The 17,323-nt window shown below is 38.5% G+C and overlaps 1 protein-coding gene and 1 long non-coding RNA gene across 2 annotated transcripts in view; one reads left to right on the forward strand and one right to left on the reverse strand.

Moving 5' to 3' along the window:
* The window catches only part of tenm1 (teneurin transmembrane protein 1), a 287,438-nt gene that overhangs the window by 216,603 nt on the left and 53,512 nt on the right, over positions 1–17,323 (forward strand). The window lies entirely within an intron of this gene.
* LOC114139765 (uncharacterized) lies at positions 108–16,442 on the reverse strand. Its single transcript, XR_003594506.1, has 3 exons — positions 16,429–16,442; positions 13,611–13,616; positions 108–188 (listed from the first exon to the last, which is right to left on the reverse strand). It is a non-coding gene; the product is annotated as an uncharacterized LOC114139765 (long non-coding RNA).

Here is a 17,323-nt window from a genome sequence, read left to right on the forward strand (position 1 = left end):
TTGCATTAAAAGTCAATTAAAAGTGCCAACTTTGCATTAAATGTGTCATTATTTACCGAATGACACTTCATGACAACAGTCATAAGCATTCATAAAGACTCCATGTTCATAACAGGTGTTATGTCGATTTTATGACAGTGTCATGTCAGTCTTATGCACACCCCTTCAGATAAAGTGTTACCCTTTGCCTTGGCCCGTCACATGAATTTCAGATAATATGCCCGTGATTCCGATATAAGAAAAGGTTGAAAAACCCCAAGGGGTATTAATACTTTAGCAAAGCACTGCAGGTTCATTGATAAATGGTTTAACAAGGGATTTTTGGAGCCTTTAAAATCGCCTGACCGAGACATACTGCATAAAGTCATCAAAACGCAGCACATCTATTTTAGTGTGCTAGATCTTACACACACTGGGTTGCGTAACCTGGCTAATCAGGGAACAACAATGCACCACCTCTTCTGTGTTTTTTTTTTTTAATGGTTTATGCTGAATACAGTGGCACAGCACAAAGGCATGACTGGTTAAGCTTTATGAGAGGAATACAACAACAACACCCATTCCTTTATTTTTGATTTATGTGCAAAGCTTAGTGTATACCATACACACAGAACAAGTGCTCTGTTTCAGAATACAAACCTAATTCTGATTTTTGAATTTGATGTTTAAATTAAAGCATTTATCGTTCACGTGTAATTGATAATGCGCAAATGTTGTCTAGATGGCAAACGCTCCCCCAAGCTTTCCAGCCGGGTTTGATTTTCAAGTTAATATTTGGGCCGAATTTGCCAATCCACTCCCAAGATTCGCAGCTCGTTGAATTTGTAAAGCAGCAATTGAGCTGCCAGAGGAATAATACAGAGAGAGAGAGGAAAAAAAAACAGCGAGCTGTCCTGGGGCATTAAAATAACGCTTAATTGGTTCAAGGTTCCGACTGCGCGCTACCACAAAAACACCCCATCACATGCGCAGCTAGCTAGAAGAGATTGATGGGTTCATGCTGTTTGTGCCCTTTTCTCTACTCTGCTATCAGCATTTTGAAAACACAAATTGATTTAACCAAGCAACTCAATTTTTCCCCGCTTCCTATTCATCTAATTCTACTGATTATTACAGATAGACAAAGTTACCTTTAAAGGTAATTATTTAATTTTCCTGCTGTGACCAACGTCAAAATTAACAGTGGTATGATTTTGCTTTTGCCAAAAGGAAAAAGTAGGTTGCATTGATGCTTTGCTACAATACAGCATGAAAGGCACAGGTGTGACTAATAAAACTAATAACGGTGGCTGCAGTCCATTCAGGTGTTCCACTTCCAGTTCTTTTGGATTTTTCATTTTAATTTACCGTCCGTCGGTAACACTTGAATAGAATAAGGCCATCACTAACACCGGCTGCACCTGTGTTTATCCTTTCTGCAACATCTCACAGTGTTTTTTTTTACCAACAGAAGGTCTGCTGTGTTACGCTCACAGCCTGAAAACACTAAAGGAGAAAGCCCTGAAAGTAAGGGGGTTATGCGGTGTTTTTGCTCGTCCACAAAGCACAAATTACAGAAATTATGGAAATAATATGCCAGGAGAACATTATTTAGGCTTGGCAGTGTGTCCTCGTTTCGTTTTGTTAGTCACAGCAGCACACTGTCTTTCTCTGTTTCCCCTCGTAGCTGTCCACACAGAGGTGTGTTCGCATTCAGCCTACTTAAACCTTGTTTTCCGCTGCTTTCGTGTCACGTCGGCGTTACAATTATCAGGTGCAAAAAGACGACTCGCGTTGGATCTTATGGTTCTCGACGGCGTGAGGTTGTGGCTCTGGGTGCGCTTTGATGTCGTCGGGTTGGATATTGATTGTGAAATTGCTCCTGATGTGTCTGTGGTTTCTGAATGAGCCCATGATGGAGCGAGGCCCTGCCTGCGTTCGAGAAGGAGTTCAATTTTGCGAATGTGTTTGAAAGTGGTAATTTGATTTGTGCTTTTTCTTCTCGTTGGCACGTCAGTAAGTATTAGGAAAATGATTTATCAGTGCATTATCGTTCTTTATAGAAACGCACCCAATTAACACCAGGGAATGAGTTATACAGTGGTAGTTAGTCTGGGTTTATTTTGTGGGGGGGGTATGCAATGACAGACCTGTGAAATACATCTGTGGGCTTCAATAATCTTAAACTATTGATCTTGTTTGGATGTGATGTCTGTCATCTACATAAATGCAGACAAATTTAGTCACATCCTTACTTAAACTATGTAAAAAGCCTAAAATAGGGAAAGATTTAGGCTTTCCCTGATGAAAAAACAAACAAAAACATTTTGGAAAAAAATCATACTTTTAAGTTGAGTACATTTCATCAGTAGGGAAAATAAATTTTATGTCACAAAATAATTGTTTTTCACAAAATCACGGGGTGGGGGGAGAATATTTAGTACTGCTGCTGTCAATGTTTTGCACAATCCCCGCTATCCTTATTTGGCAGCATTTTTCTTATTGAGTGCAAAGAGAAAGGGATCTTTTACCATTCATCTTTATACAATCTCCCTGCATCATCAGGGGTTTCTCTATAGGATTTAATTCTGAGACAGCTGGCCGAAGGGAAATAAAGTAAATTTTGTGTCTGGTGAGTCTTTCTGTTTAGGTTTGGCCATATGGTTAGTATCGTTATGCTGCCAAAAAAATAAATTAAAAAATCCAGTGACGAGGTACTTTCTGTTTTCTGGTACGATCCATCAGATTTTGATCTAAAATCTCAAATTAATGCACTTTAGAATTGTTTCAATAGGTAACAGTTGGCTGATTAAAATAAAGCAACTAAAACTGAAAAGGTTCATTAACATGTTGTACAATTGTAAGGGGGGCATGTAGTTTGAGGCTAGCCAGTTACCATATGTAGCTGTCACAGGAATGAGGAGATGAGGACGAAAAGGAGAGAAGATGGCGAATGTAAGAGGCGCGTGAAGAGTAAAAAGTGAGAGGCTCTGTAATAATTTCAGCATGTGGATGTAGTCTGCCTCGCATTGTGAATAAGATCATTAAAGTTTTGGCTGTGGACTCTATTCAGAGTGTGAATAAACACAGACTCCAACATAGCAGCCATCACAGACTCTCACTTCTGTACTACTGTAGAGTGCCTGGAAACACAAGCCAGTGGACAACAAGTGCATTTTTGTGTTGACGGACACATACCTTCACCTACAAAAGTCTAGAAGGATTCTAGGGATTGTGGGGGATGAATATCATTGAGGATCTTAAGCCTTTCTTTGCATTCAAGAGCGGTTGTTAACAGATGGACACTTACGAGGAAGAAGAGGCTGATATCCGGAGACTTATCGCTAGGATCAGAGCACGAACTCGGATCCAAGTGGGATAAGAGGGTTCTTGAAGGTGGCAGATCAGAGAACCAATTGTCATCCCCCATGGAGTGAGACGGTGGTGGAGGGCCGTCGTAGGGTTCTGTCCCAGGTAGGATGTCAAGTACTCATAGAGGCTGCACTGATGGTGGTTCTACCCACGCAGCTTACGGTAGCCTGCATCCCGGCAAAAAACCACAGGCAGCAATATTCTAGTTATGGTCATAAACACTAGTGGGAGAGCTGTTAAGGAAATTATGGATGAAACCACTGTTGCTCATTGCATCCCCACTGGGGACTCAGGCCCCATCAAACACCACAGCGTTCGGAGTTCATGTGTTAGTACAGGTCCTTTGTGCCCAGGCCTGATCACTTAGCTAGACTCCTACATGCCCTGATCAGAAAAAAGGCTAAAGGTAAAACCAGTGACTGCCAGCCTTTTGTCTGGAGCGAACAATGCCACTCTAGACAAACTAAAAAATTGTTTTATGTCTCTGTCTGTCTTGGAATGTCCTGATTCTAGTCTGCCTTTCACCTTAACCACAGATGGCAGTCTACATTGACTTTTGGCCATGGTTATCCAGAAACAAGTTGACAAGTAGGCTGTCATGGAAAAGTTTATGGACTATCTGATATTTTTTAAATTTCTGATGGTCACTTATCACAAGCTGGGAAGAAAATGACCACTGCAATTCATTTAAAATTTGACTTATTAAATGTTCTTACTGCTTTATAGTATTTAGGAAAACCCAACAAACATCAGACAACATCCAAGAAATCCCAGAATTGCACTTGTTTTACATTGTTAGAGAAGAAGCATCTCTCTGATTATTCCCATTTTTCTAAAATGTGAAATAAAATGATCTTAGATGCTTGTTATTTTTGCTGTACTTGGGACATGATACATTGAAAACCCCAATAGTTCTCAGCAGATGCTAACATGCAAAAGTTCAAATGGTTTGTGTTTCCAATTGAAGACTGCGCTGTCAAACATGAAACAAAATGCAGATAAGTAAAATAACAAAAGTAAGGGCAACTCTATCTACTTCTACAGCTTGTCCTGCTAGAATTTTCATATGCTTTGGAGGAGAGGTTCAATTAACAGTTAATTTCTTTGATGCCAGTGGGAGATTTAGCAGCATCATTCATAATTGGCATGATTCAGTTGTGAGAGGTCTGAAGTTATTACTGTTTCACACTTTTGTATGAAAAATGTACAATTAGTCTGGAAATATTGCTGCTAGGAATTGGCTGAGAAAAGATTCTCATGGTGTCGTGAGTAAAAATACCACAATTTCACACGACTGAGGTATTTACACAAAAAATGTGTGACATAATCAGATTTCGTTCAGTTAAGATATGAAAATAATCCTGCTGCTTCTAAAACAATGTAGCATACAGTTTTTTTTTTAATAACTGCTATAATAATAGCGTACTTTTTTAGTTGAATTTTGTACATGGAGTCGAGCTAAATGTACAAAAATATCTGCTAGTTTGCATGGTAAACATGTTGTTTTTAGCTTTTCCCAGCTGTGATTTTAAACCAGCTTTACCTTAATAACAGCGATGCCTCATTTAGCTTTCATTTCATGCAAATTTCAACAGTTAAATTTGTTTTCTGGTAAATTAAGGAAAAGTATAGGAATCTCCGCTTACCCAGCTGATCAGCCATGTTCAGCAAGAGGTGTGGGAGGGTCAGCACTGCATTATTTTCTCTACACAGCCAATGGAAATATATCATGTCGTATCATTAAACAGAAGCTATAGTTTGATGGGTTTTGCCAGTTTTAACTCTTCACAACCTTGGTGTAGTTTGATTCTAATAACTGTTCGATGCTTAACTGGAATAACCTGGACCAGAAAAACCTTTAATCGTCCTTATCTACTGCTTTTATGTCTTTTTATGTTGGTGGTTGGGGTCTAAAGGCTTTATCAGAGGGGCCTCGAGTAATTTCCCACCCCATAATTCCAACAGTTACGACCTAAAACCAGAAAAATCATGGCCTTAGCTCATCCAAAACCTTCTAAAAAACAAAAGAAATAAGATTTTATACATAACTGAAGCTGTTACCTACTTTTCTTCACCAGTGAGGCTGAGGAGAATTTGCCCATTTTACAGTCCAGATGGATTTCCCCCCCACCCCCTTTAATTCAGAGTAATCTGCAGAATTGCAGAGAATTGTCCGTGAGAGCATGTTCAATTTTAGCACGTTCTTTTAGCGAGGAAAATGTAATCCTGATAATTATAGCACTACTAATAGATCAAGCATGGCTTCTTTGGGCTTACAGAAGAAGAAGAAGAAAAAGCACTTGTAGTAACTATGTTGAAATTATAAAAGGTCTGCCATTAAAATACTTTCCTGTGTGAATAAGTTTGTAGATTCAGCTCTGATTCCTTCCACTCAGTGGATTGGATGATCTCATTAAATTAATGCACATATTTCATTGTCCCAACCTTTTTAATTGCCTGACAGTAGTCGACTCAGGCATTCTGTCCTTTGTGTTTCCCTTCTACGTCTCTGACATGCTCTGATCTGTCCGTTTAAACAAAATGATAAGTTATATACATGCAAAGCATTTAGAAGAGCGACACAGGTAAAAACATTCCAGTTTAGCTGGGTCAGAGGGCTTTCGGTATTTCTCTTTTCTTTTTTTTGGCTCTCTTTTCAACCTAAATCTTGTTGGGTAAGCATTTTAAAGCTGGTGTTTGACACCGCCTCAGGAACTCATGACTGGATAAATTACATGAACTCATATGTCCGGAGTTCAAAGTGGCTGCACTGTTGCTTTTCATTTTAAGTATTGTCATAGTTATATTAGATGTTGCAAGAAATGGACCATTCTACAAGTTTTTCCTTATATTACGATCTGACACAAACATGCATCTTCATATAATGGAGCCAGTGCTTGAGAAGCCCTCTGCAACTCTTAAAACTGCATATTTTAATACTTCAAACACAAAATATACCTTAATATGCTTTGAAAAATATACAAAATCATGAGAATTTCAAAATTGTGTTAGTCGCAAAGATACTCAGTGACTCCATCGTCATGATGTTCTGGGGAAACTGTCTTAGCTTTTGCTTCTTTATTTGCGTCCTTGGATGCACGTCCAATTAGCACCAAAGAGAATAAATGGTGCTCCATGACTGGCTAGTTGCAGGGAAAAAGCAAGTTTTTCAGGTATTGCAGCTTCTCTTGAATATTTCAGAAATCCTCTGCAGATAGACAAATTTTCCACAAATAATTTGCAGTTAACAGAAAAAAGTTGCCAATATTTCTTTAGTATGTCTTATTTACAGTATTTTTTGTTTGCTGTTCCTCACTTATTGTCTGATAGTGTGGCAGAATTATTGTGTGAAGCCAAACAGATTTACTTTCATTAGTGGAGCATTATGACTATCACTAAGTTTTTCCACTTGATATGTAAAAATAAATATCTTTGCTAGAAATAACTTTGGGTTTATTGTAAATGTTATGGACTCTCATAAGTTTCTTTTGTTGTTTTTTGACTTTTATCTTCCAGTCCAATAAATGACACTTAGCAAAAGTCCACAGCAAAGTGAGCTGTTTAGCATCATCACAATCTACATACTATTTTGACCTGAACTTTATGGAGGGAAAAAAATACCATATCAAAATTAATAACTCTTCCCCAAGTGATAAGGCAAAGAGAACAAATGACTGCTCCATTAGTCTAATCTAATTAAAAAGCATGAGCCGAAACAAGGCAGACAAAACATGCAGTTCACAGCTCAGAACATAAAAACAACGCAAATAAAACTAAAAGTGAAATTACCTATTAAACGTGAGACTATTCTTTCAGCATCTGGTGGCCTGTTTAACAGCTTATAAAACTCTACCAGACTCTGTAAAGTATGACTGGTTCTGTGAATCTTCCTTCAATGCTAATGTTGTTCGCCAGAAAACAGGACTTTTTTTTTCTATATTTATGACAAGCAGCGAGTGCTGGAGTGACGGGAAGTGCTTTAGATGATGTCGTTGTGCATTTTTGTTTTTCTGTCATGATACGTAATAGAAAACTTTGACATAGCATGTATTTCCTCTTCTGAATGAGAATAGCAATATGCTTGTGGCTAATATATTTCTTATCTGATTGCATGTACCCTACCGTGACGGTTTGATGGAAATGAACTGTTATACTCCTGCTGATGTTAGTTGTACACAAACCTTAGGTTGTTTACATGCGGCATTGTTAATTAGTGTCTGGAGTAACCATTGTTTTTCTGTATACTTTATATCTTAATCGCCATCTATTAATGCAACACAGTTCCTTCTAAAGCCAAACCTTCTCATAATGTGTGCGTGATTGTTCTTAGATGATACATTATTTACTTTTTTTTCAGATAGTACCCTTTGAAATTAAATGTATTTTCTATATTATTTGATTTAAAAATGAAAATTGCATTTGTATTTTGATTTTGGTTATACAAACAGCTAAAATTGTAAAGTTCAAAATGTGCCAATTCGGACGTTACACCATGTTCTGCTAATATTCCTCGTTGTTCGTGTGCTGCTGTTTTTTGTGACATAAGGTCCTACAGTACCATTTTAAAAAATTGCTTTTTCGGGGGCGTGCCGTGGTGACGTAGCGGTTAGCGTGACCCATATTTGGAGGCCTTGAGTCCTCGACGCGGCCGTCGCGGGTTCGACTCCCGGACCCGACGATATTTGCCGCATGTCTTCCCCCCTCTCCTTCCCTGTTTCCTGTCAGCCTACTATCACATAAGGGACACTAGAGCCCACAAAAAAAAAACCCTGGAGGGGTAAAAAAAAAGGCTTTTTCCAAAGTTTAAGGCCAAATCAAGACAGAAGCCATGATGGCATAAATAGTCAGGATAAGAAATTAATTAGTGAATCCACCTGGTTTATTCGAGGTTAGAAAAGAAAGTAGGTAGAAGCTAATATCTACTTTAATTTGACACACGATTGCAGAAGTATTATTCCCAGAGCCCAAACCTCAGCACCATTGAACATCCTATATCTATGCCTTTAACTAATAGAAAACTCTGTCTCACACATCTCCTGTTCACTCCTGAAAAGGTGTTTCATACTCTCCTAGTCACTGCGGTGGACAAACTCTGCTGTGGCTGTTTTACTCAGAGTAGCCAGTGCTTAGAAAAGCTCTAAACTTCAGCCTGTAGCCCCTGTTTCCCTGTCATCTGTCTCCCACAGCTCACCCTCCACCTCCTTCTCACACCCTCTTCCAATGGTAATGAGTGGTAGACTTCACAGAGAAAAACCCCTCTGATTCTTTTTTGAAGTTGTTCTTCTGTGATTTTTCCTTCCACTGATCTTGTCTCGAGTCCTCTTGTGAACTCCTCTCGCTCCGAATTGGAACGTCCTTTTATTTTTCTCTCATTCAAACTGGGTTTTCCCCCCGCCTCGTTTCCGCCCGTCCTACCAACCAGATCGCCCCCCGGTGACCTCTCGTCTACATACTTACACTTACAAGCTATATCAAACAAGCCGTGCCTTAACGGTAATCCACGCTATGTCGTTTTTATTGCTATATTGCTAATGCTTTGTCTGTATTCTCCCTGTTATGTAAACGGCAGGGATTATCTCGTGTCCTTCAAACCACCACTTATGAATACAAGATCTGGGGCATTGTTTGGAGTTGGCTCTATGCAGTGTTCTGCACTCAATTAGCTTAGTAAATAAAAGGCCTTGCTCCATTTAGGATGGATCCCATGTCTGACATGAAAGAGGTTGCAGTCTCAGAGGAACCCCCCCAACCCTCCAGCCTTGGCTCTAATCTATAGACTCTTTCTGTTCACAGCATGTCCCTCTTTTTTCTTTTCTTTTTTTTTTCAGAAGACATTTGTTCATTAATATTTTTGTGTCTGTTTCATGTGTTTGGACAGATGAATTCAAGTGAGTTTGGTGTTGGAGGGATTAGTTGTTGGTGGTTGCCCTGTGCAGGTTTTATCTGCTGCGTGTTGACTCGTCCCAGACACCCAAAAGCTGACATCCACAGAGAGAGGAATGTGCTTTTATGTGTGTGTGTGTGTGTGTGTGTGTGTGTGTGTGTGTGTGTGTGTGTGTGTGTGTGTGTGTGTGTGTGTGTCTGAGACTGTACACACTCTTCCTCTGACCCACAGGGGGCAAGCTAATGCCCTTATCAGGACCTGACATACTGCCACCACATTTCTCCCTTTTGCCCTGCCGGCCTGTCTCTCCTCTTCTCTTTTCTCCTTTCTTATGCTTTCTTTCCATCTCTCTTTCCGTCTCTGTCTTCCCTGTACAGATAGACACGTTTGTCTCATCCTCTTGCAGCCGATGGCTGCAAGGCTCGTTGTCGGTGTTGTGATGACGTTGCCGAATGAAGCTGTGAGGTTTGAACCGGTTACAGTTTGTAGCATATTAAACAACCTATGTGTTTGAAAAAGTGAGAAGTTTTTAAAGAAATCACAGTCAGGGGGTAAATAGGTTTCACATGTCTTGCAACATCCCTGCTCAGCTGCCACGGTTGCACCAGGCAAGCTAGACTCCATACTGTGCCTGGTGGTTGACGTGGTATAAGCAGCTTAGGTGAATGAATACCTCCACTCTCTGGCTGCTGGTTTCATTTACAGAGATGAAAAGTGGCGGTAAGCGTAGGAGGATGTCAAAGTTTTATGTGGATAAATCAAGCATCCCTGTATTGATCAGAAAGTCCTTATTCAGATCAATAGAAATAAAGAAACTAGCCACTGTTTGCAATAAACAAATCAAGCAAGAACAGTTTAAATGCCTCGACCCGGTTGAACTTTGTTTCTTTGAATTAAATCCATCATGTCATTTTTGATTACTACTGCAGTTGCAAAGTCTTCTGACTTGGTAGAGCTCTCTTTTAATGACCTGCTCCTCACCTTGCTCAACTACGCTGCCAACTTGATTACTAAGACCCATCAGGGCCAAAGCTGTTGTTTTATATCTATTTGCTTCTTTGAACTTTTTGGACAATTCTTTTTGTTATATTTCCAACATACTAGAAAATCTCATCCAAGTTTTTAAGATTTTTCCATCTCAAGCACACCTGATGCTTCAAATGAGTTCATTGATGGAAATTTGTACTAGGCAGGTGGAGTTGTTGAGACTAATCACTAAGAAACATGATTTAGTGTTGAATTTGGGTGAAATTCTTGTTATAGTTTATTTAAATATAAAATGTCCATACCTGAACCTTTTTGAATAGGGGTTGAGTATATTGGTGAAATTGTGTTTGACCTTTCTGAATCTTTGAAGGGACATTTCATCCACCACAAGTCAAATCTTAACAATCAACAATGTTATGTGTTATAAATATCCACTGTGAAGTCTTTATCAAACTATATTGTGACATACAGTATTACAGCCATCCTTAAAATTGTGTTGTTTGAGTCAATTAACACATTTTAATAATTTCTGATATATTTTTACCTTTAGTTCTGAGGTAATGATGTAACACACAATTGCTAATTTATTCAAATTGTTAATATTTCATGAAACACTTTGATTGAGTCAATTGTAAAACAAACAACAAGTTTAAACTAACAAACCTAGTAATGTTGCAGTATCAACATGTTGCATCAAAACATTTTCTCTTTCTCAAAAATATGTGTATCTGAATAATGAACTTAATAATGGAATGGATTTTACCAGAAATTATAAGCCATCAGATATTACTTGGAGTGTTTTTGGTCCCTTTTTGTCAAACAGATTTTCAGTTTGTGATCTGGACACTACAACATGTCTTGGATTCAAATACCGGACGAGCCCCCAATTTCTCACAAACTGGCTTATTATTGAAAATCCAGCTGAAAGTGGGTAGTGCTGTTGAAAAGAAAAGTAAAACTACCAGTGAAATATATTAATGAGAAACCTCAGTGGGCCTTAACAATGGAAGCACTGATAGATTGATAGTAATTTCTGTATTCTAGTATTGTCAGTCTTTGTGGATCCAATGGTCTGCATAACATCCAGTCGGCTCTGTTACTATTCATCATTCTCTGGTGACCTACCACCTTTGCTGCACCAATTTTGCATTGTTAAAAACGTCCCAACCTAAATAATTTAGCCTTGTTTGTGTGCATGCCTTGCATAGTCTAGCATTTGACATGAGCCAGGCATTTGTGAATTGTGGTGAAGTTGCTGTTTAAAGTAATGGTGGGAGAAAACCCAACAACAATCAAATATGGTTTCAGAAGTATCATACAGGAGAATAGCTGTGGAATTTAATTTTATTTGCACTTCTGGCATTAGTACACCAAGGAGAATTGAAAGCAGTATGTGGCTAATTTTATATGCTTCCACATACTACACACACTGAAGTTCACAAATGTCCGGAGGTGATTCAAACAACTCAAAATTTCTCGTCTGAGCACAGAGGACATCTAAAACAAGGTACAACCGACGGACATAAAAACATTGCAAACCCCTGCATGACTCAGCGGCGTTAGTATTCTTTGGAGGCAGAGTTGCAATTACTTTTCCAGAAATCTGCTGCTTCCCAAACTGTATTCAGCCGCTGCTATGGCGAGGTGATCAGATCTCTCAGGATTGAGTCTTTCATGGCAGCTGCTCTCTGTTTTAACTTTGAAACAATCCGTCCCATTCTTATTCTCCCTCTGGCTCCCAGAGCATTTTCTACAGACTGATTGTTGCATCTGACAAAATGGAGAAGGAAGGAGAACAGATTACAGATGGAGGACAGAAAAAGTGAAGGAATGCGTCAGAAAGCGAGTGGAACCGAGAATTATAATGATAAAAGAAATTACACGATTTACTACATTATAAAGGTAAAAGTAGAGAAAAAGAGTTGATGAAATGGTTAAAGAGAGTCAGATGAATCTGTGTTTCATGTTTAAATCCTGTAGCATGATGCAGTCCCACTCCTCATCTGCATATTAAACTCACCCTGTGGCTGCCTACCCTCTCTGAGGGTCAACTATCACAATTTCTGTTGGCTTGAACAGAGCAGCGCTTTACAAAACAAGGGCACCAGATAAGCCACACTTTGTTGTTTCAGCTCCAATATTCAGCTCATGTGTGCACATTCTCGTCTGTGTGTAGTTTTTAGCAGCCTGCGTCTCTGTTTTGTTTCACATTGACCAAGCTTTTGTCTTTGCCCCTGGACATTCCTGCATTAATGATACACACATGAATTAATCACACAGCAAGGCAAACAGCAGCATACTTTTATGGTAATACAAAGCAGAGAGACAGAGACGCCATTGGGTCATGCTATTTCTGCTGCAGCTTGTTTTCTCACTGCAGCATCCATGATAATTAGAGGAGCGGCGGTGGTTTGTGAGACAGACATGCATCACTGAGCAGCCACACCGTGAACTTCTACCGGGGAGTCGGTTTCTCCCAAAATGAGTTTTAGAAAATACAGCTGCTGGGGGGGAAAAAAATCCAGAAACTCTAATAAATAGCAAAAAAAATTTAAACACAGCACAGGTACATCTGGACTTGCTCTGATACATCCCAGATGATTTTTGTTTTTTTGTTGTTTTTTTGGAAACCTACAGCTCGTCTTTGCTAAAACATTTGCAGATTGCGTTTGTTCTTCAGGTGTCTTACATGAACCTGGCAGATTCTGAATGCTTTTTCGGTTTTCTAAGTTACATTTCTTTGCACACTGTCTACTTTGAAGAGAAAATGAAAAGAACAAGTTAAGAATGATTTCTCTTGAAGGATATCAATTCCTTTTTATCATCATTGTGCTTCCTGAGAGATAAATGATAGAAATGGATAAAGTATCAGCTCCTCTCACGCTGCACTTAAAAGAAGTCTGTGTTGTTGTGTTACTGATTTCTTTATCTGGTGTCTGTTTGGTACAAAGGTGTTGTGGGAACAAAATCCTGGGCTGCACATATTTAGTAAAGAGTGGCTCACAAACATATGAACTAGTGAAGCTCTGGCTATGTTATGCAGAGGCTCTGTCTGTGATAAAGAAGATCCAACCTATAATTATGGTAAGGCAATAAGACAGAGTTGAACTTTCATCATCAGATGGTAAATTGATCTTTAAAGTTTGTTGATGGGACAAAATGGTGACGACATAACAGAAACAACATGTTTTTTTTCGGGTAAATTCAGTAACCAATTATGCCAACATGCATGGTAGGAAAAGTATGCCTTTTGCAAATTCCCCTTCCTGTTTGAGCACCACGTTATACACTGCTTTCACTGCAAAAACACAAAATCTCACCAATTATTTTTGTCTTGTTTCTCCCACTAATGTCTAAGTACACTTAAAATAAGACAAAACTAACTTACAATTAACTTTTCGGCAAGATATAGGAGCTTGCTTTAAGTCAGTAATTCCTTAATATTGATGAAAAAGTACCAAGTCCCACTGAGAAAGTAATAACACTTATAAAATTTCATATTTAAAATACTTTAATGGAATTTGACATACAGTTTTAACGTTTTTGCTCATATTAACAGACAGAATGAAAAAGAAATGAAGAAAAACCCAGTAAAAAATAGATTTTGGTCTTATGAGTGAAACTAATACTTTTTTAAAAATCAATATCAAGGACTTATTAGCTTAAAACAACCTCCTGTATCTTGCTGAAAAGTTACTTGTAAGTTGGAATTCTCTTATTTCAAGTGTACTAAGGTATTTGCATTGGGAGCTTCACCAAGAATACTTGGTAAGATTTTGTGTTTTTGCAATGTTCCCTTGATCTCTTTCTTAAAATGATTTGATCACTGGCAAGAAACACGATGTAGGGATGAGTTTGTCATCCTAAGAGCCGAGAAGACTGCTGCTAACATTCACCGATTGATCTTTATGTGTGGAAAAATGTGCAAAAATGTATTTCTCTTTTAAAACTACTAAGGAGGTTGGTTTATTGGTTAAAATACCTGGAGGCTTGATGAGAGGCCATCTTTGAGAGTTAAATATATAGGAGTTTCGGATGAAAGAATTGAAGTCTTCGCTTTTGATGCAGAGATATCTACGGATCGCAGAACAAATGCAAATCAGTTTTCTGAACTAGCTGATAGCCGCTTCTTTTCCACCTTTTGTTCCCCATTTTTCTTCAAAAAACACACGTTGGACCAGAGAACACATCCACCTCTAAACGGTCGTACCGACAAAAGTGCAGCTTTTACAGAGATGCTCTCCTCGTGCAAAATTTAATTTCAGGTTGCTGACCTCTATTTAAGAGGTATTGTCAAAAGAAATAATAATGGCAAACATTTTTCTCCCATTCTCGAGATCTGCTTACACAAAAAGAGGGCTAAAAGGTAAAAGTGCTGAAGTTGTAAGGCTCTGAGCTGATTTAAAGGCTTAATTTTAGTTGCCAGTTGTTCTCTTCACCTTGTTCTGCGAGGATCCTGCAGTTATTATGACTTATTTATGGCAACATCTTCCACTAGCTGCTTCAAGGTTTCTGCAAGCCAATGTGTATGAATATCACAATCTATTAAATTTAAAGGATAATTAATATTACACATTTAGGTGTCCATTATATTTCAGTTCAACAGCATAATCATTATTTTATGTCTCATTAACTCAAGTAGTTAAATAAACAATCTTTCTGGGGTTTGGGATATCAGATAGAATCAGATGTTAGCACAGCAACACCCATGTCATCATTATTCGCCTTTTGACGCTGTAATAAGTTGATCTAATTGTCATATTTGGTTGTTTCTAAAATAGATTTTTTGACTGAGAATACATAATAGAGATTTGGAAGGAGTGTGTCTACACTGCAAACAAGCATGACACAAACACTTTCAGATGCAAAGAGTCCAATCGGTCCTCTCTTAAGCTCTTTAAGCGTACAGTTGTTTTCAGCACATAAAACATTAGAAAGCCCCTCTGTGCCTCCCGACTGAGAGACCCTCATTATCGGCCTTTTCCTCCAGAGTGAGGCCATTTTCTCTGCACATAGACCGGCGCTGAAAGGACGATTCGAACTGCAGAAATGTAATCAGTGGAAGAGTGGAGTGACTGGCACGGGGAGGATGGGCCCAGACGCTTCATCTCCTCTCACCGCGGGGGGAAGGAGGCGTGGTGGGAAGCCCATCAGAAAGTGGGCTGTGAGGATACCGGCGTAAGCAGCAAGGTCTTCTGGGTCTCAGGTGGCCACCGTCTGAAGTGCGAGTGTAAAATAAAAAGGAGTCCAGGTGAATAAACTGACTCATTTCTGCCCCTCCAACAAACTTCTGCTCAATTTTATTCCTTTTGTTAGCAATGATCTCACATTTATAAGGGCAAAAATAACTTCATTTCTTAATTTAATGTTGTTCTGTTTTGGTATATTGTGCATAAGTAGACATGGTCCAGTTTCCATGGTTATTTTGTGCCTTGAACATAAAAAATGTTCTTGACCAAAATTCATATATATATAGAGAGAGAACGAGAGAGAGACCACGTTAAATTCACTTTCTCTGATTTCACTCTTTATAGGTTTATGTTTGAGTAAAATGAAAATTGTTCTTTTATTCTATGAATTACTGACATGTCTCTGAATTTCCTAGCAACAATGTAGTATTTATTTGCAGAAAATGAGACATGGTCAAAATCACAAAAAACACGCAGCGCTTTCAAACCTCAAACAATGCAAAGAAAACAAGTTCATATTCATCTAGAAATAACAATACTAATGTTTTAACTCAGAAAGATTTCAGAAATCAATATTTGGTGGATTAACCAAGAGGTTTTCAATGGAGTTCAGTGCAGTGCACAGAGGGGCATCTTCATTTCCTGTAGGTAAATTTACTGGTTAGCCATCTACAACAAACAAACATTATCTCTGAAACAATGTGTCAATGACAAATGTTTAATGGCATGCTTTTTTGCATGCCATTTGCTCTTTATTTTTGTTTTGAATATGAATCAGACTCTGGAGAGAAAAAAAACAGTAAACCTAATTCAACCTTTTGCTTTTGCCAACAGTCATTCCTCTGTACTTCACAATAAGACGTCCGCAGTGTCCAAGAGGTGGTTTGTCCTTCTCTTCCTGAGCAATCTGATCAAAAATGTTGGAGGTTTGAAGACGCTACAAATATAGAATCATCTTTCTGTAGACGGTCAATTTTAATCAGACTTGTACAAAATTGCCATCAAGCTTTTGAGAACTATCATGTGACAAGATGATAATTATATTGTACAAACATGGCAATATATTGTATAACTGTAATAATCATATGATATTAGCATGATTGTTTCATTGTATAAATGTGACCATTATCATGCATAAACATGTCAGTTTCATCCAGATGATGGCGGTAGTGTGCTTTTAGTGCCTGCATAATGAAAGATAATTTACAGGTCAAGCACTTCATGCTTGGTCTAAGACATAAAGAGGTACTGATGCTGCTGTGTGTTGTGAATGACATCATTATCAGTATGCACATTCTGATAAGGACCTCTAACAGTGGAAAAAATCAGTCCCATCCTGTGACCTTCTTAATTGACCAGCTGGACCGTTGCCAGAGGCGTCATGGATTTAAGGTTCCCCACCTTAAATGTGTTCAACATGAACATGTTGTGACTCAGGGTACAATAAGACATCTGTTAAAATTTCTTGACCCCCCCCAGTGGTGTTGAACAAAAGCAAATGAGGCTGTATGTAATCCTGGACCTAATTTCATGTGAAATGTCTATAAATTTAGCTTCACTCAATCCAAAACAGGAATTAGAACAAACTTAGAGTGCGGAGAAACTCCTACTAGTTTATCTAGAGAACTACTCATTACCGTAGCTCAACATTTAGCATTAAACTTTTAATATCGGAGCAAGACCTAGAGAAATTCCTCTTAGTTCACAAATCTAGAACAAACTTAGAAAGTACCATCTACAGTAGTTTATAGAATCAAACATGGACAACCAACATTTAGTTTTATATCTCACTAATCTTACCAAACACGGACAACCAACATCTAATTTTGTCAGATCAAAAATCCAGAGACACTCTTATTAGTTTATAAATTATGGACCTCTTATTCTTATTCTTATTAAACATGGAGAACCA

Source organism: Xiphophorus couchianus, chromosome 23 (genome assembly GCF_001444195.1).
Source record: "Xiphophorus couchianus chromosome 23, X_couchianus-1.0, whole genome shotgun sequence".
Lineage (NCBI taxonomy): Eukaryota > Metazoa > Chordata > Actinopteri > Cyprinodontiformes > Poeciliidae > Xiphophorus > Xiphophorus couchianus.